This window comes from Nerophis lumbriciformis, linkage group LG17, assembly GCF_033978685.3.
Source record: "Nerophis lumbriciformis linkage group LG17, RoL_Nlum_v2.1, whole genome shotgun sequence".
Lineage (NCBI taxonomy): Eukaryota > Metazoa > Chordata > Actinopteri > Syngnathiformes > Syngnathidae > Nerophis > Nerophis lumbriciformis.
The window spans coordinates 33,080,593-33,105,182 of NC_084564.2; positions in this window are offsets into that span (position 1 = coordinate 33,080,593).

Here is a 24,590-nt window from a genome sequence, read left to right on the forward strand (position 1 = left end):
TCATTATGAGTAAACCCCTAATGTATGTAATTGTACACCTTACCAAATTAACTGATTCTTGTAAAACTCACATAGATACAATATTTTAGTTATTTTTAGACATAATGCATGTTTAGTTTTGGAGTTATGTTTATATAACTTTTACATTTAGTTTGACAGTTACACTGTTATATTGAATTAAAAAAACTAACTTGCATCGTTGCAAAACTTACAAAAGATACATTTTCTAGTAAAACTAACAAGGATACATGTCTTCAGGCATTATTAGACATGTTGCATGTTTGGTGTAGGAATTATGTTGAAAAACATTTTTATTGCTTATTTAGCATTATCTCAAGATTTTAAGAACATTACTGTCATAATGAGTAAAAAACTACTTTTTGTGTTTGCAAGCCTTAAAATAGTATATGTTTTGAGTAAAACTCACAAGGATGCATTGTTTTAGGCTTTATTAGCCTATTTGCATGTGTGGTTAGGAAGTTATGTTTAAATAACTGTAAAATTGAATATAGCAGTTATACTGTCATTATGAGAAAAACCCAATTTTTTTATTTGTAAATCTTACCAAATTACCTTATTCTGGTAAAAATCACATAGATACAATATTTTAGTTATTTTTAGACTAATACATGTTCAGTTTTGGAGTTATGTTTATATAACTTTTACATTTAGTTTGACAGTTACACTGTTATATTGAATTAAAAAAACTAACTTGCGTCGTTGCAAAACTTACAAAAGATACATTTTCTAGTAAAACTAACAAGGATACATGTCTTCAGGCATTATTAGACATGTTGCATGTTTGGTGTAGGAATTATGTTGAAAAACATTTTTATTGCTTTTTTCGCATTATCTCAGGATTTTAAGAACATTACTGGCATATTGAATAAAAAACTACTATGACAGTACACTGTCAATTTCAATCTGACTGTTATTTAAACATAACTCCAGAACCATGCAAGCAAAATGTCAAATAATGCCTGGAGAAATGTATCTTTGTAAGTTTTACAGGAAAAAAAAAGTTTGTAAGGTTTGTAAAGACACAACTTAGCTTTTTTTTTACTCAATATGACAGTATAACTGTCATACTAAATATGAAAGTTGAATAAATATAACACCAAAACCAAACTTGCAATCCGTCTAAAAATGCCTGTAATATTGAATATACGTTAGTTTTACCAGAATCAGTGATTTTGGTAAGGTTTACAAATACAAAAATTGGGTTTTAATCATAATGACAGTATAACTGCCATATTCAAAAAAACAGTTATTTAAACATAACTCCTAAACCAAATATGCTAAATGGCTAATAATGCCTGGAGAAATGAATCTTTGTGAGTTTTACTAGAAAAAAAATATTTTGTAAGGTTTGTAAAGAAAAAAGTTAGTTGTTTTTTTACTCAATATGATGGTATAACTGTCATACTAAATATGAAAGTCAGATAAACATAATTCCAAAACCAAACTCCTAAACCAAACTTGCAGTCTGTCTTAAACTGCCTGTAATATTGAATCTATGTGAGTTTTGCATGAATCAGGTATTTTGGTAAGGTTTACAAATACAAAACTTGGGTTTTACTCATAATGACAGTATAACTGCAACATTTGATATGACAGTTATTTAAACATGACTCCTAAACCAAACATGATAAATGACTAATAATGCCTGGAGAAATGTATCTTTGTGAGTTTTACTGGAAACAAATTATGTGTAAGGATTATAAAGACACAAGTTTTTTTTTAATTATTTAATATGATGGTATAAACTGTCATACTAAATATGAAAGTTATATAAACATAACTCCAAAACTAAAATGCATTTTGTCTAAAAATGCCTGTAATATTGTATCTTTTTGAGTTTTACCAGAATCAGGTATTTTGGTAAGGTTGACAAATACAAACATTTGGTTTTACTCATAATGACAGTATACTGCCACATTCAATATGAAAATTATTTAACCATAACTCCAAAACCAAACATGCATTATGTCTAATAATTCCTATAATTTTGTATCTACGTGAGTTTTACTAGAATCAGTTGTTTTTGTAAGGTTTACAAATACAAAATATTAGTTTTACCCATAATGAGAGTTTACTGTCACAATCAATCCGACAAAATGGCTAATAATGCCTGGAGGAATGTATATTTGTGAAATTTACTGGAACAAATATCTTGTAAGGTTTGTAAAGACACACGTTAGTTTTTTTAACTTAATTTTACAGTATAGCTGTCATACTATATATGAAAGTTTTATAAACATAACTCCAAAACCAAACATGCAATCCGTCTAAAAATGTCTGTAGTATTTATTATATGTAAGTTTTATCAGAATCAAGTATTTTGGTAAGGTTTACAAATAAAAAAATTAGGTTTTACTCATAGTGACAGTATAACTGCAACACTCAATATGACAGTTATTTAAACATAACTCATAAAACACAAATGCAAAATGACTAATAATGCCTAGAGAAATGTATATTTGTGAATTTGACTGGAAAACAATATTTTGTAAGGTTTGTAAAGATACAAATTAGTTTGTTTTTTTACTCAATATGATGGTATATCTTTCATACTAAATATGAAAGTTATATAAACATAACTCCAAAACCAAACATGCTTTATGTCAAAAAATTCCTGTAATATTGCATCGATGTGAGTTTTACCAGAATCAGGTATTTTGGTAAGGTTTACAAATACAAAAAGTAGGTTTTACTCATCATGACAGTAAAACTGCCACACTCAATATGACAGTTATTTAAACATAAGTCCTAAACCAAACATGATAAATGGCTAATTATACCTGGAGAAATGTATCTTTGTAAGTTTTACTGGGAAAAAAAATGTAAGGTTTATAAAGACACAAGTTATTTTCTTTTACTCAATATAATGATATAACAGTCAAAATAAATATGAAAGTTGTATAAACATAACTCCAAAACCAAACATGCATTATGTCTAAAAATGTCTGTACGTTTGTATCTATGTGATTTTTACCAGAATCAGGTATTTTGGTAAGGTTTACAAATACAAAATCTAGGTTTTACTCATAATGACAGTATAACTGCCACACTCAATATGACAGTTATTTAAACATAACTCCTGAACCAAACATGATAAATGGCTAATTATACCTGGAGAAATGTATCTTTGTGAGTTTTACTGGAAAAAAAAATGTAAGGTTTATAAAGACACAAGTTTTTTTTTTTTACTCAATATAATGGTATAACTGTCATACTAAATATGAAAGTTATATAAACATAACTCCAAAAACAAACATGTTTTATGTCTAAAAATTCCTGTAATATTGTATCTATAAGAGTTTTACCAGAATTAAGTATTTTGATAAGGTTTACAAATACAAAAATTTTTACTCATAATGACAATATAACTGCCACATTTAACATGACAGGTATTTAAACATAATTCCACATGCAAAATGGTTAATAATGCCTGGAGAAATGTATCTTTGTAAGTTTTACTGGAAAAAACGAATTTGTAAGGTTTATAAAGATACAAGTTAAATTGTTTTCCTCAATAACATAACTAAACATAACTGTCATACTAAATATGAAAGTTATATTAACATAACTCCAAAACCAATGAATCTATGTTCATTTTACTAGAATCAGGTATTTTGGTAAGGTTTATAAATACAAAAAATAGGTTTTACTCATAATGAAAAGTATAACTGCCACATTCAATATGACAGTTATGTAAACATAACTCCTAAACCACACATGCAAAATGGTTAATAATGCCTGGAGAAATTTATCTTTTTAAGTTATACAGGAAAAAAAAACAATTTTGTAAGGTTTGTAAAGACTGCGATGAGGTGGCGACTTGTCCAGGGTGTACCCCGCTTTCCGCCCGATTGTAGCTGAGATAGGCTCCAGCGCCCCCCGCGACCCCAAAGGGAATAAGCGATAGAAAATGGATGGATGAATGGGTTTGTAAAGACACAAGTTATTTTTTTCTTACTCAATATGACAGTAAAACTGTCATACTAAATGTAAAAAAATTAGAAACATAACTCCAAAACCAAACATGCAGTATGTCTAATAATGCCTGTAATATTGTAATCATGTGTGTTTAACTAGAATCAGTTGTTTTTGTAAGGTTTGCAAATACAAAATATTGGTTTAACTCACTATGACAGTATACTGTCACATTCAATCTGACAGTTATTTAAACATAACTCCTAAACCAAACATGTTTTAAGTCTAAAAATTCCTGTAATATTGTATCTATATGAGTTTTACCAGAATCAGGTATTTTGGTAAGATTTACAAATACAAAAAATAGGTTTCACTCATAATGACAATATAACTGCCACACTCAACATGACACTCAACATAGTTCCTAAACCAAACATGATACATGGCTAATAATGCCTGGAGAAATGTATCTTTGTGATTTTTACTAGAAAAAAATATTTTGTAAGGTTTGTAAAGACAAAATTTGTGAGTTTTGGGGAAAAAAAAATTGTATGGTTTATAAAGGCACAAGTTGTTGTTTTTTTTACTCAATATGATGGTATAACTGTCATACTAAATATGAAAGTTGAATAAACATAACTCCAAGACCAAACATGCATTATGTCTAAAAATGCCTGCATTGTGACTATGTGATTTTTACCAGAATCAGGTGTTTTTGGTAAGGTTTACAAATACAACAATTAGGTTTTACTCATAATGACAGTATACTGTCACATTCAATCTGACAGTTATTTAAACATAACTCCTAAACCACAAATACAAAATGGCTAATAATGCCTGGAGAAATGTATCTTTGTGAGTTTTCCTGGGAAAAAAAATATTTTATAAGGTTTGTAAAGACACAAGTTAGTTTTTTTTTACTTAATATGACAGTGTAACTGTCATACGAAATATGAAAGTTAAATAAACATAACTCCAAAACCAAACTTGCAATACGTCTAAAAATGCCTGTAATATTGAATCAAGATGAGTTTTACCAGAATCAGGTATTTAGGTAAGGTTTTCAAATACAAAAATTGTGTTTTGCTCAGAACTGCCATATTCAAAATAACAGTTATTTAAACACAACTCCTAAACCAAACATGCTAAATGGCTAATAATGCCTGGAGAAATGTATCTTTGTAAATTTTACTAGAAAAAACTATTTTGTAATGTTTGTAAAGACAAAAGTATTTTTTTTTACTGAATATGATGGTATAACTGTCAAACTAAATATAAAATTAATATAAACATAATTCCAAAAACAAACTCCTAAACCAAACTTGCAATCCAGTTTAAACTGCCTGCAATATTAAATCTATATGAGTTTTACCAGAATCAGGTATTTTGGTAAAGACACAGTTAGTTGTTTTTTTTTTACACAATTTAACAGTAAAGCTGTCATACAATATATGAAAGTTGTATAAACACAACTCCAAAACCAAATATGCAATCCGTCTAAAAATGCCTGTAATATTCAATATATGTTTATCAGAATCAGGTATTTTTGTAAGGTTTACAAAAACAAAAATTAGGTTTTACTCATAGTGACAGTATAACTGCCACACTCAATATGACAGTTAATTACTCCTAATAACTCCTAAAACACAAATGCAAAATGACTAATAATGCCTAGAGAAAGGTATATTTGTGAATTTTACTGGAAAACAATATTTTGTAAGGTTTGTAAAGATACAAAATATTTGTTGTGTTTTACTCTATATGATGGTATATTTTTCATACTAAATATGAAAGTTATATAAACATAACTCCAAAACCAAAAATGTTTTATGTCTAAAAATTCCTGTAATATTGTATCGATGTGGGTTTAACCAGAATCAGGTATTTTGGTAAGGTTTACAAATACAAAAAATAGCTTTTACTCATAATGACAGTATAACTGCCACACTCAAGTTATGTTTAAACATAACTCCTAAACCAAACATGATAAATGGCTAATTATGCCTGGAGAAATGTATCTTTGTGAGTTTTACAGGAAAAAAATAATTTGTAAGGTTTATAAAGACACAAGGTAGTTTTTTTTACTCAATATGATAGTATAACCGTCATACTAAATATGAAAGTTATATAAACATAACTCCAAAAACAAACATGAAATTTGTCTAAAAATACCTGTAATATTGTATCTATGTGAGTTTTTCCAGAATCAGGTATTTTGGTAAAGTTTACAAATACAAAAATTAGGTTTTACTTACTATGACAGTATACTGTCACATTCAATCTGACAGTTATGTAAACATAACTCCTAAACCACACATGCAAAATGGCTAATAATGCCTGTAGAAATGTGTCTTTGTGAGTTTTACTAGGACAAATATTTTGTAAGGTTTGTAAAGACACACGTTAGTTTTTTTTACTCAATATGACAGTATAACTGTCATACTACATGCAGAAAATATATAAACATGACTCCAAAACCAAACTTGCAATCCGTCTAAAAATGTCTGTAATATTGAATCTATGTGAGTTTTACCAAAATGAGGTATTTTGGTAAGGTTGACAAATAAAAAAAATAGGTTTTACTGATAGTGACATTATAAGTGCCACACTCAATATGGCAGTTATTTAAACATAACTCATAAACGACACATGAAAATGGCTATTAAACCTGGAGAAATGTATCTTTGTTAGTTTTACTAGAGTAATGATCTTGTGTATGGTTTACAAAGACACAAGTTTTTTTACTCAATATGACGGTATAACTGTCAAACTAAATAAAAAAGTTATAGAAACATAACTCCAAAACAAAACTCAAAAACCAAACATGCAATCCTTTTAAAAATGCCTGTAATATTAAATATATGTGAGTTTTATCAGAATCAGGTATTTTGGTAATGTTTACGATAACAAAATTAGGTTTTACTCATAATGACAGTATAACTGCCACATTTAACATGACAGGTATTTAAACATAATTCCTAAACCAAACATGATAAATGGCTAATATTGCCTGGAGAAATGTATCTTTGTGAGTTTTACAGGAAAAAAAATAATTTGTAAGGTTTATAAAGACACAAGGTAGTTTTTTTTACTCAATATGATAGTATAACCGTCATACTAAATATGAAAGTTATATAAACATAACTCCAAAAACAAACATGAAATTTGTCTAAAAATACCTGTAATATTGTATCTATGTGAGTTTTTCCAGAATCAGGTATTTTGGTAAGGTTTACAAATACAAAACTTGGGTTTTACTCATAATGACAGTATAACTGCAACATTTGACATGACAGTTATTTAAACATGACTCCTAAACCAAACATGATGAATGGCTAATAATGCCTGGAAAAATGTATATAAACATAACTCCAAAACCAAACATGCATTATGTCTAAAAATGCCTGTAATATTGTATCTATGTGAGTTTTACCAGAATCAGGAATTTTAGTAAGGTTTATAAATACAAAAATTAGGTTTTACTCATAATGACAGTATAACTGCCACCCTCAATATGACGGTTATGTTAACATATCTCCTAAACCACACATGCAAAATGGCTAATAATGCCTGGAGAAATGTATCTTTGTGAGTTTTACAGGAAAAACAATATTTTGTAAGGTTTGATAAGACACAAAATAGGTTTTTTTATTCAATATGTTTTAGTTTGAAAAAGTTATATAAACATAACTCCAATACCAAACATGCAATCCGTCTAAAAATTCCTGTAATATTGAATCTATGTGAGTTTTACTAGAATCAGGTATTTTGTTAAGGTTTACAAATACAAAAATTAGGTTTTACTCACTATGACAGTATACTGTCACATTCAATCTGACTGTTATTTAAACACAAATTCTAAACCACAGATGCAAAATGGCTAGTAATAACTGGAGAAATGTATTTTTGTGAGTTTTACTGGAAAAAAAATATTTTGTAAGGTTTGTATAGACACAAGTAAGTTTTTTTTACTCAATATGATGGAAACATGCTTTCTGTCTAAAAAATCCTGTAATATTTTATCCATGTGAGTTTTATCAGAATCAGTTATTTTGGTAATTTTACAAATACAAAAAATAGTTTTTACTCATAGTGACATTATAAGTGCCACACTCAATATGGCAGTTATTTAAACATAACTCATAAACGACACATGAAAATGGATATTAAACCTGGAGAAATGTATCTTTGTTAGTTTTACTAGAGTAATGATCTTGTGTATGGTTTACAAAGACACAAGTTTTTTTACTCAATATGACGGTATAACTGTCAAACTAAATAAAAAAGTTATAGAAACATAACTCCAAAACAAAACTCAAAAACCAAACATGCAATCCTTTTAAAAATGCCTGTAATATTAAATATATGTGAGTTTTATCAGAATCAGGTATTTTGGTAATGTTTACAATAACAAAATTAGGTTTTACTCATAATGACAGTATAACTGCCACATTTAACATGACAGGTATTTAAACATAATTCCTAAACCAAACATGATAAATGGCTAATATTGCCTGGAGAAATGTATCTTTGTGAGTTTTACAGGAAAAAAAATAATTTGTAAGGTTTATAAAGACACAAGGTAGTTTTTTTTACTCAATATGATAGTATAACCGTCATACTAAATATGAAAGTTATATAAACATAACTCCAAAAACAAACATGAAATTTGTCTAAAAATACCTGTAATATTGTATCTATGTGAGTTTTTCCAGAATCAGGTATTTTGGTAAGGTTTACAAATACAAAAATTAGGTTTTACTCACTATGACAGTATACTGTCACATTCAATCTGACTGTTATTTAAACACAAATTCTATACCACAGATGCAAAATGGCTAGTAATAACTGGAGAAATGTATTTTTGTGAGTTTTACAGAAAAAAAATATTTTGTAAGGTTTGTATAGACACAAGTTAGTTTTTTTTTACTCAATATGATGGAAACATGCTTTCTGTCTAAAAAATCCTGTAATATTTTATCCATGTGAGTTTTATCAGAATCAGTTATTTTGGTAATTTTACAAATACAAAAAATAGTTTTTACTCATAATGACAGTATATCTGCCACACTCAATATGACAGTTATTTAAACATAACTCTAAACCAAACATGGTTAATGGCTAATAATGCCTGGAGAAATGTATCTTTGTGAGTTTTACTGGAAACAATTTTTTTTAAGGTTTATAAAGACACAAGTTAGTTTTTTTTTTACTCAATATGACAGTATAACTATAGTACTAAATGTAAAAAATATATAAACATAACTCCAAAACAAAACATGCATTATGTTTAAAAATGCCTGTAATTTTGCATCCATGCGAATTTTACTAAAATCAATTGTTGTAGTAAGGTTTGCAATTACAAAATATTGGTTTTACTCACCATGATAGTATACTGTCACATTCAATTTGACAGTTATTTAAACATAACTACCAAACTACACATGCAAAATGGCTATAATGCCTGGAGAAATGTATCTTTGTGAGATTTCTGGAAAAACATATTTTGTAAGGTTTGTAAAGAAACAATTTAGTTTTTTACTTAATATGATGATATGGCGACTTTTCCAGGGTGTTCCCCGCCTTCCGCCCGATTGTAGCTGAGATAGGCGACCCCGAAGGGAATAAGCGGTAGAAAATGGATGGATGGATGGACAGTATAACTGTCACACTAAATGTAAAAGTAGTATAAACATAACTCCAAAACCAAACATGCATTATGTCTAAAAATGCCTGTAATATTGTATCAATGTGAGTTTTACTAGAATCAGTTGTTTTTGTAAGTTTTGCAAATACAAAATATTGGTTTTACTCACTATGACAGTATACTGTCACATTCAATCTGACAGCTATTTAAACATAACTCCTAAACCACACATGCAAAATGACTAATAATGCCGAGAAAAATGTATCTCTGTGAATTTTAATGGAAAAAAATATTTTGTAAGGTTTTTGAAATTACAAGTTTGTTATTTTTTACTCAATTTGACAGTATAACTGTCATACTAAATATGAAAGTTATATACACATAACTCTAAAACCAAACTTGCAATCTGTCTAAAAATGCCTGTAATATTGAATCTATGTGAGTTTTACCAAAATCAGGTATTTTGTTAAGGTTTACAAATACAAAAAATTTGGTTTTACTCATAATGACATTATAACTGCCACGTTTAACATGACAGGTATTTAAACATAATTCCTAAACCAAACATGATAAATGGCTAATATTGCCTGGAGAAATGTATCTTTGTGAGTTTTACAGGAAAAAAATAATTAGTAAGGTTTATAAAGACACAAGGTGGCAGAGGGGTTAGTGCATCTGCCTCACAATACGAAGGTCCTGAGTAGTCTTGGGTTCAATCCCGGGCTCGGGATCTTTCTGTGTGGAGTTTGCATGTCCTCCCCGTGACTGCGTGGGTTCCCTCCGGGTACTCCGGCTTCCTCCCACCTCCAAAGACATACACCTGGGGATAAGTTGATTGGCAACACTAAATTGGCCCTAGTGTGTGGATGTGAGTGTGAATGTTGTCTGTCTATCTGTGTTGACCCTGCAATGAGATGGCGACTTGTCCAGGGTGTACACCGCCTTCCGCCGGATTGTAGCTGAGATAGGCTCCAGCGCCCCCCGCGACCCCAAAGGGAATAAGCGGTAGAAAATGGATGGATGGATGGATAAAGACACAAGGTAGTTTTTTTTACTCAATATGATAGTATAACCGTCATACTAAATATGAAAGTTATATAAACATAACTCCAAAAACAAACATGAAATTTGTCTAAAAATACCTGTAATATTGTATCTATGTGAGTTTTTCCAGAATCAGGTATTTTGGTAAGGTTTACAAATACAAAAATTAGGTTTTACTTACTATGACAGTATACTGTCACATTCAATCTGACAGTTATGTAACATAACTCCTAAACCACACATGCAAAATGGCTAATAATGCCTGTAGAAATGTATCTTTGTGAGTTTTACTAGGAAAAATATTTTGTAAGGTTTGTAAAGACACACGTTAGTTTTTTTTACTCAATATGACAGTATAACTGTCATACTACATGCAGAAAATATATAAACATGACTCCAAAACCAAACTTGCAATCCGTCTAAAAATGTCTGTAGTATTGAATCTATGTGAGTTTTACCAAAATGAGGTATTTTGGTAAGGTTGACAAATAAAAAAAATAGGTTTTACTGATAGTGACATTAAGTGCAACACTCAATATGACAGTTATTTAAACATAACTCATAAACGACACATGAAAATGGCTATTAAACCTGGAGAAATGTATCTTTGTTAGTTTTACTAGAGTAATGATCTTGTGTAAGGTTTACAAAGACACAAGTTTTTTTACTCAATATGACGGTATAACTGTCAAACTAAATAAAAAAGTTATAGAAACATAACTCCAAAACCAAACTCAAAAACCAAACATGCAATCCTTTTAAAAATGCTTGTAATATTAAATATATGTGAGTTTTATCAGAATCAGGTATTTTGGTAAGGTTTACAATAACAAAATTAGGTTTTACTCATAATGACAGTATAACTGCCACGCTCAATATGACAGTTATTTAAACATAACTCCTAAAACACACATGCAAAATGACTAATAATGCGTGGAAAAATGTATTCTTGTGATTTTTACTGGAAAAAAATATTTTGTAAGGTTTGTAAAGATACTGTTTTTTTTTTTTTTTAACTCAATATGATGGTATAACTGTCATACTAAATATGAAAGATTTATAAACATAACTCCAAAACCAAACTTGCAATTCGTAAAAAAAAATGGCTGTAATATTGATTATATGTGATTTTTACCAGAATCAGGTATTTTGGTAAGATTTACAAATACAAAAATTAGGTTTTACTCATAATGACGGATAACCGCCACTTTTTTTAAACAGAACTCCTAAACAAAACATGCTAAATGGCTAATAATGCCTGGAGAAATGTATCTTTGTGAGTTTTACTGGAAAAACAAAAGTGTAAGGTTTGTAAAGACACAAGTTAATTTTTTCTAACTCAAAAAGACAGTATAACTGTCATACTAAATGGAAAAGTTATATAAACATAACTCCAAAATCAAACATGCATTATGTCTAAAAATGCCTGAAATGTTGTATCCATGTGAGTTAAACTAGAATCAGTTGTTTTTGTAAGTTTTGCAAATACAAAATATTGGTTTTACTCACTATGACAGTATACTGTCACATTCGATCTGACAGTTATTTAAACATAACTCCTAAACCACACATTCAAAATGACTAATTATGCCTGGAGAAATGTATTTCTGTGAATTTTTGTGGAAATTTTTTTTTTGTAAGGTTTGTTATAACACAAGTTTTTTTTACTCAATATGACAGCAGTATACTGTCATAGTGAGTAAAACCAATATTTTGTATTTGCAAACCTTACCAAAATACCTGATTGTAGTAAAACTCACATAGATACAATATTACAGGCATTTTTAGACATAATGCATGTTTGGTTTTGGAGTTATGTTTATATAACTTTCATATTTAGTATGACAGTTATACTGTCATATTAAGTAAAAAAAACTAACTTGTGTCTTTACAAACCTTACAATTTTTTTTTTTTTTTTTCAGTAAAACTCACAAAGATACATTTCTCCAGGCATTATTAGTCATTTTGTATGTGTGGTTTAGGAGTTATGTTTAAATAACTGTCAGATTGAATGTGACAGCATACTGTCATAGTGAGTAAAACCAATATTTTGTATTTGCAAACCTTAAAAAAACAACTGATTCTAGTAAAACTCACATGGATACAATGTTACAGGCATTTTTAGACATAATGCATGTTTGGTTTTGGAGTTATGTTTATATACATTTTACATTTAGTATGACAGTTATACTGTCATATGGAGTAAAAAACAACTAACTTGTGTCTTTACAAACCTTACAAAAATGTTGTTTTCTTTCAGTAAAACTCACAAAGATGCATTTCTCCAGTCATTATTAGCCATTTAGCATGTTTGGTTTAGGAGTTATGTTTAAATAGCTGTCATTTTGAACGTTGCAGTTATACTGTCATTATGAGTAAAACCTAATTTTTGTATTTGTAAACCTTACCAAAATACCTGTTTCTGGTAAAACTCACATAGATTCAATATTACAGGCATTTTTAGACGAATTGCATGTTTGGTTTTGAAGTTAGTTTATATAACTTTCAAATTTAGTAAGACAGTTATACCATCATATTGAGTAAAAAAAACTAACTTGTGTCCAAACAAACCTTACAAAATATTTTTTTTCCAGTAAAACTCACAAAAATACATTTCTCCAGGCATTATTAGCCATTTTGCATCTGTGGTTTAGAATTTATGTTTAAATAACAGTCAGATTGAATGTGACAGTAATACTGTCATAGTGAGTAAAACCAAAATGTTGTATTTGCAAACCTTACAAAAACAAATGATTCTACTAAAACTCACTTGGATACAATATTATAGGGATTTTAAGACATAATGCATGTTTGGTTTAGGAATTATGTTGAAAAACTATTTTATTGCTTTTTTTGCATTTTATCAGTATTTTAAAAACATCACCGTCATATTGAGAAAAAAACTACTTTTTGTAATTGCAAGCCTTAAAAAAGCATATGTTCGAGTAAAACTCACAAGGATGCATTGTTTTAGGCATTATTAGCATTTTTGCATGTGTGGTTTGGGAGTTATGTTTAAATAACTGTCATTTTGCGTGTGGCAGTTATACTGTCATTATGAGTACAACTTAATTTTTGTATTTGTGAACCTTACCAAAATACCTTATTGTAGTAAAACTCACATAGATTCAATATTACAAGCATTTTAAGACATAATGCATGTTTGGTTTTGGAATTATGTTTATATAACTTTCATATTTAGTATGACAGTTATACTGTCATATTGAGTAAAAAAAACTAACTTGTGTCTTTACAAACCTTACACAATTTATTTCCCAGGAAAACTCACAAAGATACATTTCTCCAGGCATTATTAGTCATTTTGTATGTGTGGTTTAGGAGATATGTTCAGAAAATTGTCATATTGAATGTGACAGTATACTGTCATAGTGAGTAAAACCAATATTTTGTATTTGCAAACCTTACAAAAACAACTTATTCTAGTAAAACTCACATGGATACAATATTACAGGCATTTTTAGACATAAAGCATGTTTGGTTTTGGAGTTATGTTTATATCAATTTTACATTTGGTATGAGAGTTATACAGTCATATGGAGTAAAACACCACTAACTTGTGTCTTTACAAACCTTACAAAAAAATGTTTTTTCCAGTAAAACTCACAAAAATGCATTTCGCCAGTCATAATTAGCCATTTAGCATGTTTGGTTTAGGAGTTAAGTTTAAATAACTGTAATTTTGAACGTGGCATTTATACTGTCATTATGAGTAAAACCTAATTTTTGTATTTGTAAACCTTACCAAAATACCTGATTCAGGTAAAACTCACAGAGATTCACTATTACAGGCATTTTTAGACAGATTGCAAGTTTGATTTTGGAGTTATGTTTATATAACTTTCATATTTAGAATGACAGTTATACTGTCATATTGAGTAAAAAAAACTAACTTGTGTTTTTATAAACCTTACAAAATATTTTTTTTCCAGTTAAATTCACTGAGATACATTTTTCCAGGCATTATTAATCATTTTGCATGTGTGGTTTAGGAGTTATGTTTAAATAACTGTCAGATTGAATGTAACAGTATACTGTCATAGTGAGTAAAACCAATATTTTGTATTTGAAAACCTTACAAAAACAACTGATTCTACTAAAACTCACATGGATACAATATTACAGGCATTTTTAGACAAAATGCATGTTTGGTTTTGGAGTTATGTTTATATAACTTTTCCATTTAGTATGACAGTTATACTGTCTTTTTGAGTTAACTTTTCCAGTAAAACTCACAAAGATACATTTCTCCAGGCATTATTAGCCATTTAGCATGTTTTGTTTAGGAGTTATGTTTAGAAAAACTGTCATTTCGAATGTGGCAGTTATCCGTCATTATGAGTAAAACCTAATTTTTTTTATTTGTAATCCTTACTAAAATACCTGATTCTGGTAAAAATCACATATATTCAATCTTACAGACATTTTTAGACAGATTGCAAGTTTGGTTTTGGAGTTATGTTTATATACCTACCAAATTTAGTAAGACAGTTATACTATCATATTGAGTAAAAAAAAAACTAACTTATGTCTGTACAAACCTTACAAAATATTTTTTTCCCGTAAAACTCACAAAAATACATTTCTCCAGGCATTATTAGCCATTTTGCATCTGTGGTTTAGAATTTATGTTTAAATAACAGGCAGATTGAATGTGACAGTATACTGTCATAGTGAGTAAAACCTAATTTTTGTATCTGTTAACCTTACCAAAATACCTGATTCTGGTAAAACTCATATAGATACAATAATACAGGAATTTTTAGACATAAAACATGTTTGGTTTTGGAGTTATGTTTACATAACTTTCATATTTAGTATGACAGTTATATTGCGTAAAAAAAACGAATTTGTGTCTTTACAAACCTTACAAAATATTTTTTTTTTCCATTAAAATTCACAAAGATACATTTTCCAGGCATTATTAGTCATTTTGCATTTGTTTTTTAGGAGTTATGTTTAAAAAACTGTCATATTGAGTGTGACAGTTATGCTATCATATTGAGTAAAAAAAAACTAACTTATGTCTGTACAAACCTTACAAAATATTTTTTTCCGGTAAAACTCACAAAAATACATTTCTCCAGGCATCATTAGCCATTTTGCATCTGTGGTTTAGAATTTATGTTTAAATAACAGGCAGATTGAATGTGACAGTATACTGTCATAGTGAGTAAAACCTAATTTTTGTATTTGTAAACCTTACCAAAATACCTGATTTTGGTCAAACTCACATAGATTCAATATTACAGGCATTTTTAGACAGATTGCAAGTTTGATTTTGGAGTTATGTGTATATAACTTTCATATTTAGTATGACAGTTATACTGTCAAATTGAGTAAAAAATAACAAACTTGTAATTTTACAAACCTTACAAAATATATTTTTTACAGTAAAATTCACAGAGATACATTTTCCAGGCATTATTAGTCATTTTGCATGTGTGGTTTAGGAGTTATGTTTAAATAGCTGTCAGATTGAATGTGACAGTATATTGTCATAGTGAGTAAAACCAATATTTTGTATTTGCAAAACTTACAAAAACAACTGATTCTAGTAAAACTCACATGGATACAATATTACAGACATTTTTAGACATAATGCATGTTTGGTTTTGGAGTTATGTTTATACTACTTTTACATTTAGTATGACAGTTATACTGTCCATCCATCCATCCATTTTCTACCGCTTATTCCCTTCGGGGACACGGGGGGTGCTGGAACCTATCTCAGCTATAATCGGGCGGAAGGCGGGGTACACCCTGGAAAAGTCGCCACCTCATCATATTAAGTAAAAAAACAACTAAATTGTTTCTTTACAAACCTTACAAAATATTTTTTTCCAGTAATTTCACAAAGATACATTTCTCCAGGCATTATAGCCATTTTGCATGTGTGGTTTGGTAGTTATGATTAAATAACTGTCAAATTGAATGTGACAGTATACTATCATGGTGAGTAAAACCAATATTTTGTTTTTGCAAACCTTACAAAAACAACTTATTCTAGTAAAACTCAACAATTGATTTTAGTAAAACTCGCATGGATACAAAATTACAGGCATTTTTAAACATAATGCATGTTTGGTTTTGGAGTTATGTTTATATATTTTATACATTTAGTATTACAGTTATACTGTCATATTGAGTAAAAAAAACTAACTTGTGTCTTTATAAACCTTTAAAAAAATTGTTTCCAGTAAAACTCACAAATAAATAAATGGGTTGTACTTGTATAGCGCTTTTCTACCTTCAAGGTACTCAAAGCGCTTTGACACTACTTCCACATTTACCCATTCACACACACATTCACACACTGATGGAGGGAGCTGCCATGCAAGGCGCTAACCAGCACCCATCAGGAGCAAGGGTGAAGTGTCTTGCTCAGGACACAACGGACATGACGAGGTTGGTACTAGGTGGGGATTGAACCAGGGACCCTCGGGTCGCGCACGGCCATTCTTCCACTGCGCCACGCCGTCCCAAAGATACATTTCTCCAGGCATTATTAGCCATTAACCATGTTTGGTTTAGAGTTATGTTTAAATAACTGTCAGATTGAATGTGACAGCATATCTTTGATATTGATTGTGGCAGATATACTGTCATTATGAGTAAAACCTATTTTTTGTATTTGTAAAATTACCAAAATAACTGATTCTGATAAAACTCACATGGATAAAATATTACAGGATTTTTTTAGACATAAAGCATGTTCCCTCATATTGAGTAAAAAAAACTAAATTGTGTCCATACAAACCTTACAAAATATTTTTTTTCCAGTAAAACTCACAAAAATACATTTCTCCAGTTATTATTAGCCATTTTGCATCTGTGGTTTAGAATTTGTGTTTAAATAACAGTCAGATTGAATGTGACAGTATACTGTCATAGTGAGTAAAACCTAATTTTTGTATTTGTAAACCTTAACAAAATACCTGATTCTAGTAAAAATCACATAGATTCAATATTACAGGCATTTTTAGATGGATTGCATGTTTGGTATTGGAGTTATGTTTATATAACTTTTACATTTATTATGACAGTTATACAAACATATTGAATAAAAAAACCTATTTTGTGTCTTATCAAACCTTACAAAATATTTGTTTTTTCCTGTAAAAATCACAAAGATACATTTTTCCAAGCATTATTAGTCATTTTGCATGTGTGGTTTAGGAGTTATATTTAAATAACTGTCATATTGAGTGTGGCAGTTATACTGTCATTATGAGTAAAACCTATTTTTTGTATTTGTAAACCTTACCAAAATACCTGATTCTGGTGAAACCCACATCGGTACAATATTACAGGAATTATTAGACATGAAGTATGTTTGGTTTTGGAGTTATGTTTATATAACTTTCATATTTAGTATGACAGTTATACCATCATATTGAGTAATAAAACACTAATTTGTATCTTTACAATCTTACAAAATATTGTTTTCCAGTAAAATTCACAAATATGCATTTCTATAGGCATTATTAGTCATTTTGCATTTGTGTTTTAGGAGTTATGTTTAAATAACTGTCATATTGAGTGTGGCAATTATACTGTCACTATGAGTAAAACCAAATTTTTTGATTTGTAAACCTTACCAAAATACCTGATTCTGATAAAACTTACATATAATAAATATTACATACATTTTTAGACGGATTGCATGTTTGGTTTTGGAGTAATGTTTATAAAACTTTCATATATAGTATGACAGCTATACTGTAAAATTAAGTAAAAAAAACTAACGTGTGTCTTTACAAACCTTACAAAATATTTGTTCCAGTAAAATTCACAAATATACATTCCTCCAGGCATTATTAGCCATTTTATCAGATTGATTGTGACAGTTTACTCTCATTATGTTTAAAACTAATATTTTGTATTTGTAAACCTTACAAAAACAACTGATTCTAGTAAAACTCACGTAGATACAGAATTATAGGAATTTTTAGACATAATGCATGTTTGGTTTTGGAGTTATGTGTAAATAATTGTCTATTGAATGTGGCAGTATACTGTCATTATGAGTAAAACCTTATGTTTGTATTTGTCAACCTTACCAACATACCTGATTCTAGTATAACTCAAAAAGATACAATATTACAGGCATTTTTAGACAGAATGCATTTTGGTTTTGGAGTTAAACCACACATACAAAATGACTAATAATGCCTGGATGTATCTTTGTGAGTTTTACTGAAAAAAAAAAAATACATATTTTTTAGGTTTTTAAAGACACAAGTTAGTTTTTTTTACTTAATATGACAGTATAACTGTCATACTAAATATGAAAGTTATATAAACATAACTCCAAAACCAAACATGCATTATGTCTAAAAATGCCTGTGATATTGTATCTATGTGAGTTTTACTACAATCAGGTATTTTGGTAAGGTTTACAAATACAAAAATAAGGTTTTACTCATAATATATAACTGCCACACTCAATATGACAGTTATTTAAATATAACTCCTAAACCACACATGCAAAATGGCTAATAATGCTTGGAAAAAATTGTAAGGTTTGTAAAGACAAGTTATTTTTTTTTACTCAATATGACAATATAACTGTCATACTAAATGTAAAAGTTATATAAACATAACTCCAAAACCAAACATGCATTATATCTAAAAATAACTGTAATATTGTATCCATGTGGGTTTTACTAGAATCAGTTGTTTTTGTAAGCTTTGCAAATACAAAATATTGGTTTTACTCACTATGACAGTGTACTGCTGTCATATTGAGTAAAAAAACAACTAACTTGTGTTATAAAAAACCTTACAAAATATTTTTTCCAGAAAAATTCACAGAGATACATTTCTCGAGGAAATATTAGTCATTTTGAATGTGTGGTTTAGGAGTTATGTTTAAATAACTGTCGGATTCGAATGTGACAGTATACTGTCATAGTGAGTAAAACCAATATTTTGTATTTGTAAAACTTACAAAAACAACTGATTCTAGTAAAACTCACATGGATACATCATTTCAGGCATTTTTAGACATAATGCATGTTTGATTTTGGAGTTATGTTTATATAACTTTTCGATTTAGTATGACAGTTATACTGTCTTTTTGAGTTACAAAAAGTAACTTGTGTCTTTACAAACCTTTCTTTTTTTTTTCCAGTAAAACTCACAAAGATACATTTCTCCAGGCATTTTTAGCCATTTAGCATGTTTTGTTTAGGAATTATGTTCAAAAAAATATGGCGGTTATCCGTCATTATGAGTAAAACCTAATTTTTGTATTTGTAATCCTTACCAAAATACCTGATTCTGGTAAAAAATCACATATATTCAATATTACAGCCATTTTTTTTTACAAATTGCAAGTTTGGTTTTGGAGTTATGTTTATAAAACTTTCATCAGTATGACAGTTATGCCATCATATTGAGTTTAAAAAAAACAAAAAAAAACAGTATCTTTACAAACCTTACAAAATATTTTTTTCCAGTAAAAATCACAAAGATACATTTTTCCACGCATTATTAGTCATTTTGCATGTGTGTTTTAGGAGTTATGTTTAAATAACTGTCATATTGAGCGTGGCAGTTATACTGTCATTATGAGTAAAACCTAATTTTGGTATTTTAAACCTTACCAAAATACCTGATTCTGATAAAACTCACATATATTTAATATTACAGGCATTTTAAAACGGATTGCATGTTTGGTTTTTGAGTTTGGTTTTGGAGTTATGTTTCTATAACTTTTTTTATTTAGTTTGACAGTTATACCGTCATATTGAGTAAAAAAAAACTTGTCTTTGAAAACCTTACAAAAGATCATTACTCTAGTAAAACTAACAAAGATACATTTCTCCAGGTTTAATAGCCAATTTCATGTGTCGTTTATGAGTTATGTTTAAATAACTGTCATATTGAGTGTGGCACTTATAATGTCACGATCAGTAAAACCTATTTTTTTTATTTGTCAACCTTACCAAAATACCTCATTTTGGTCAAATTCACATAGATTCAATATTACAGACATTTTTAGACGGATTGCAAGTTTAGTTTTGGAGTCATGTTTATATATTTTTTGTATGTAGTATGACAGTTATACTGTCATATTGAGTAAAAAAAACTAACTTGTGTCTTTATAAACCTTAAAACAATTTTGTTTCCAGTAAAACTCACAAAGATACATTTCTCCAGGCATTATTAGCCATTAACCATGTTTGGTTTAGAGTTATGTTTAAATAACTGTCATATTGAGTGTGGCAGATATACTGTCATTATGAGTAAAACCTATTTGTAAAATTACCAAAATAACTGATTCTGATAAAACTCACATGGATAAAATATTATAGGATTTTTTTAGACATAAAGCATGTTTCCATCATATTGAGTAAAAAAAACTAAATTGTGGTTATACAAACCTTACAAAGTATTTTTTTTCCAGTAAAACTCACAAAAATACATTTCTCCAGTTATTATTAGCCATTTTGCATCTGTGGTTTAGAATTTGTGTTTAAATAACAGTCAGATTGAATGTGACAGTATACTGTCATAGTGAGTAAAACCTAATTTTTGTATTTGTAAACCTTAACAAAATACCTGATTCTAGTAAAACTCACATAGATTCAATATTACAGGCATTTTTAGACGGATTGCATGTTTGGTATTAGAGTTATGTTTATATAACTTTTACATTATTATGACAGTTATACAAACATATTGAATAAAAAAAACTATTTTGTGTCTTATCAAACCTTACAAAATATTTTTTTTCCTGTAAAACTCACAAAGATACATTTCTCCAGGCATTATTAGCCAGTTTGCATGTGTGGTTTAGGAGTTATGTTAACATAACCGTCATATTGAGGGTGGCAGTTATACTGTCATTATGTGTAAAACCTAATTTTTGTATTTATAAACCTTACCAAAATTCCTGATTCTGGTAAAACTCACATAGATACAATATTACAGGCATTTTAGACATAATGCATGTTTGGTTTTGGAGTTATGTTCATACAACTTTTATATTTAGTATGACAGTTATACCATCATATTAAGTAAAAAAAAAAATAATTTGTGTCTTTATAAACCTTACAAAAAAATGTTTTCCCAGTAAAACTCACAAAGATACATTTGTCCAGGCATATTTAGCTATTTATTACTGTCATAATGAGTAAAAAACTACTTTTTGTGTTTAAAATTGCATATATTTCGAGTAAAACTCTCAAGGATGCATTGTTTTAGGCTTTATTCGCCTATTTTGCATGTGTGGTTAGGAGGTTTTGTTTAAATAACTGTAAAATTGAATGTAGCAGTTATCTGTCATTATGAGTAAACCCCTAATTTATGTAATTGTACACCTTACCAAATTAACTGATTCTTGTAAAACTCACATAGATACAATATTTTAGGCATTTTTAGACATAATACATGTTCAGTTTTGGAGTTATGTTTACATAACTTTAATATTTGGTATGACAGTTATACTGTCATATTGAATTAAAAAAACTAACTTGCCTCTTTGCAAAACTTACAAAAGATAATTTTTCTAGTAAAACTAACAAAGATACATGTCTTCAGGCATTATTAGACATGTTGCAAGTTTGATGTAGGAATTATGTTAAAAAAACATTTTTATTGCTTATTTCGCATTATCTCAGGATTTGAAGAACATACTGTCACAATGAGTAAAAAAACTACTTTTTGTGTTTGCAAACCTTAAAATAGCAAATGTTTCGAGTAAAAGTCACAAGGATGCATTGTTTTAGGCTTTAATAACGTATTTGCATGTGTGATTAGGAAGTTTTGTTTAAATAACAGTCAAATTGAATGTAGCAGTTATAATGTAATTATGAAAAAAAACAATTTTTGTATTTGTACACCTTACCAAATTACCTGATTCTAGTGTAACTCACATAGATACAATATTTTAGGCATTTTTAGACATAATGCATGTTCAGTTTTGGAGTTATGTTTATATAACTTTCATATTTGGTATGACAGTTGTACTTGTTCACGAGTGAGGGAAGAATGGATCGTGAGATCGACAGGCGGATCGGTGCGGCGTCTTCAGTAATGCGGACGCTGTATCGATCCGTTGTGGTGAAGAAGGAGCTGAGCCGGAAGGCAAAGCTCTCAATTTACCGGTCGATCTACGTTCCCATCCTCACCTATGGTCATGAGCTTTGGGTTATGACCGAAAGGACAAGATCACGGGTACAAGCGGCCGAAATGAGTTTCCTCCGCCGGGTGGCGGGGCTCTCCCTTAGAGATAGGGTGAGAAGCTCTGTCATCCGGGGGGAGCTCAAAGTAAAGCCGCTGCTCCTCCACATTGAGAGGAGCCAGATGAGGTGGTTCGGGCATCTGGTCAGGATGCCACCCGAGCGCCTCCCTAAGGAGGTGTTTAGGGCATGTCCGACCGGTAGGAGGCCACGAGGAAGACCCAGGACACGTTGGGAAGACTATGTCTCCCGGCTGGCCTGGGAACGCCTCGGGATCCCCCGGGAGGAGCTGAACGAAGTGGCTGGGGAGAGGGAAGTCTGGGCTTCCCTGCTTAGGCTGCTGCCCCCGCGACCCGACCTCGGATAAGCGGAAGAAGATGGATGGATGGATGGATACTGTCATATTGAATTAAAAAAACTAACTTGCGTCTTTGCAAAACTTACAAAAGAGAATTTTTCTAGTAAAACTTACAAAGATACATGTCTTCAGGCATTATTAGATATGTTGCATGTTTGGTGTAGGAATTATGTTGAAAAACATTTTTATTGCATATTTAGCATTATCTCAGGATTTTAAGAACATTACTGTCATATTGAGTAAAAAATTACTTTTAGTGTTTGCAAACCTTAAAAAAAGCATATGTTTCGAGTAAAGGATGCACTGTTTTAGGCTTTATTAGCCTTTTTGCATGTGTGGTTAGGAAGTTATGTTTAAATAACTGTCAAATTGAATTTAGCAGTTATCTGTCATTATGAGTAAACCCTAAATTTTGTATTTGTAAACCTTACCAAATTACCTGATTCTTTTGTGAGTTTTAATGGAAAAACATAGTTTGTAATGTTTGTAAAGACACAAGTTAGTTTTACTCAAGATGACAGTATAACTGTCATAATACATATGAAAGATATATAAACATAATTCAAAAACCAAACATGCATTATGTCTAAAAATACCTGTAAAATTGTATCCATGTGAGTTTTACTAGAATCATTTTTTGTTGTCGTTACTAAATCCATCCATTTTCTTCCGCTTAACCGAGGTTGGGTTGCGGGGGCAGCAGCCTAAACAGAGAAGCCCAGACTTCCCTCTCCCCAGCCACTTCTTCCAGCTCTTCTCGGGGGATCCTGAGGCGTTCCCAGGCCAGCCGGGAGACATAATCTTCCCAATGTGTCCTGGGTCTTCCCCGTGGCATCCTGCCGGTCGGACTTGCCCTAAACACCTCCCTCGGGAGGCGTTCGGGTGGCATCCTGAGCAGATGCCCGAACCACCTCATCTGGCTCCTCTCAATGTGGAGGAGCAGCCCTTTACTCTGAGTTCCTCCCGGATGACAGAGCTTCTTATCCTATCTCTAAGGGAGAGGCCCGCCACCCGGCGGAGGAAACTCAATTTGGCCGCTTGTACCCGGGATCTTGTCTTTTCGGTCATAACCATGACCATGGGTGCAGGATGGGAATGTAGATCGACCGGTAAATTTAGAGCTTTTAATTCTGGCTCAGCTCCTTCTTCACCACAATGGATCGATATAGCGTCCTCATTACTGAAGACGCCGCACCGATCCGCCTGTGGATCTCATGATCCACTCTTCCCTCACTCGTGAACAAGACTCCTAGGTACTTGAACTCCTCCACTTGGGGCCATCTAGTATGTGCCATCGCCTCCTCAACCTGGAAATGGCACCCCACCCTTTACCGGGCGAGAACCATGGACTCGGACTTGGAGGTGCTGATTCTCATCCCAGTCGCTTCATACTCG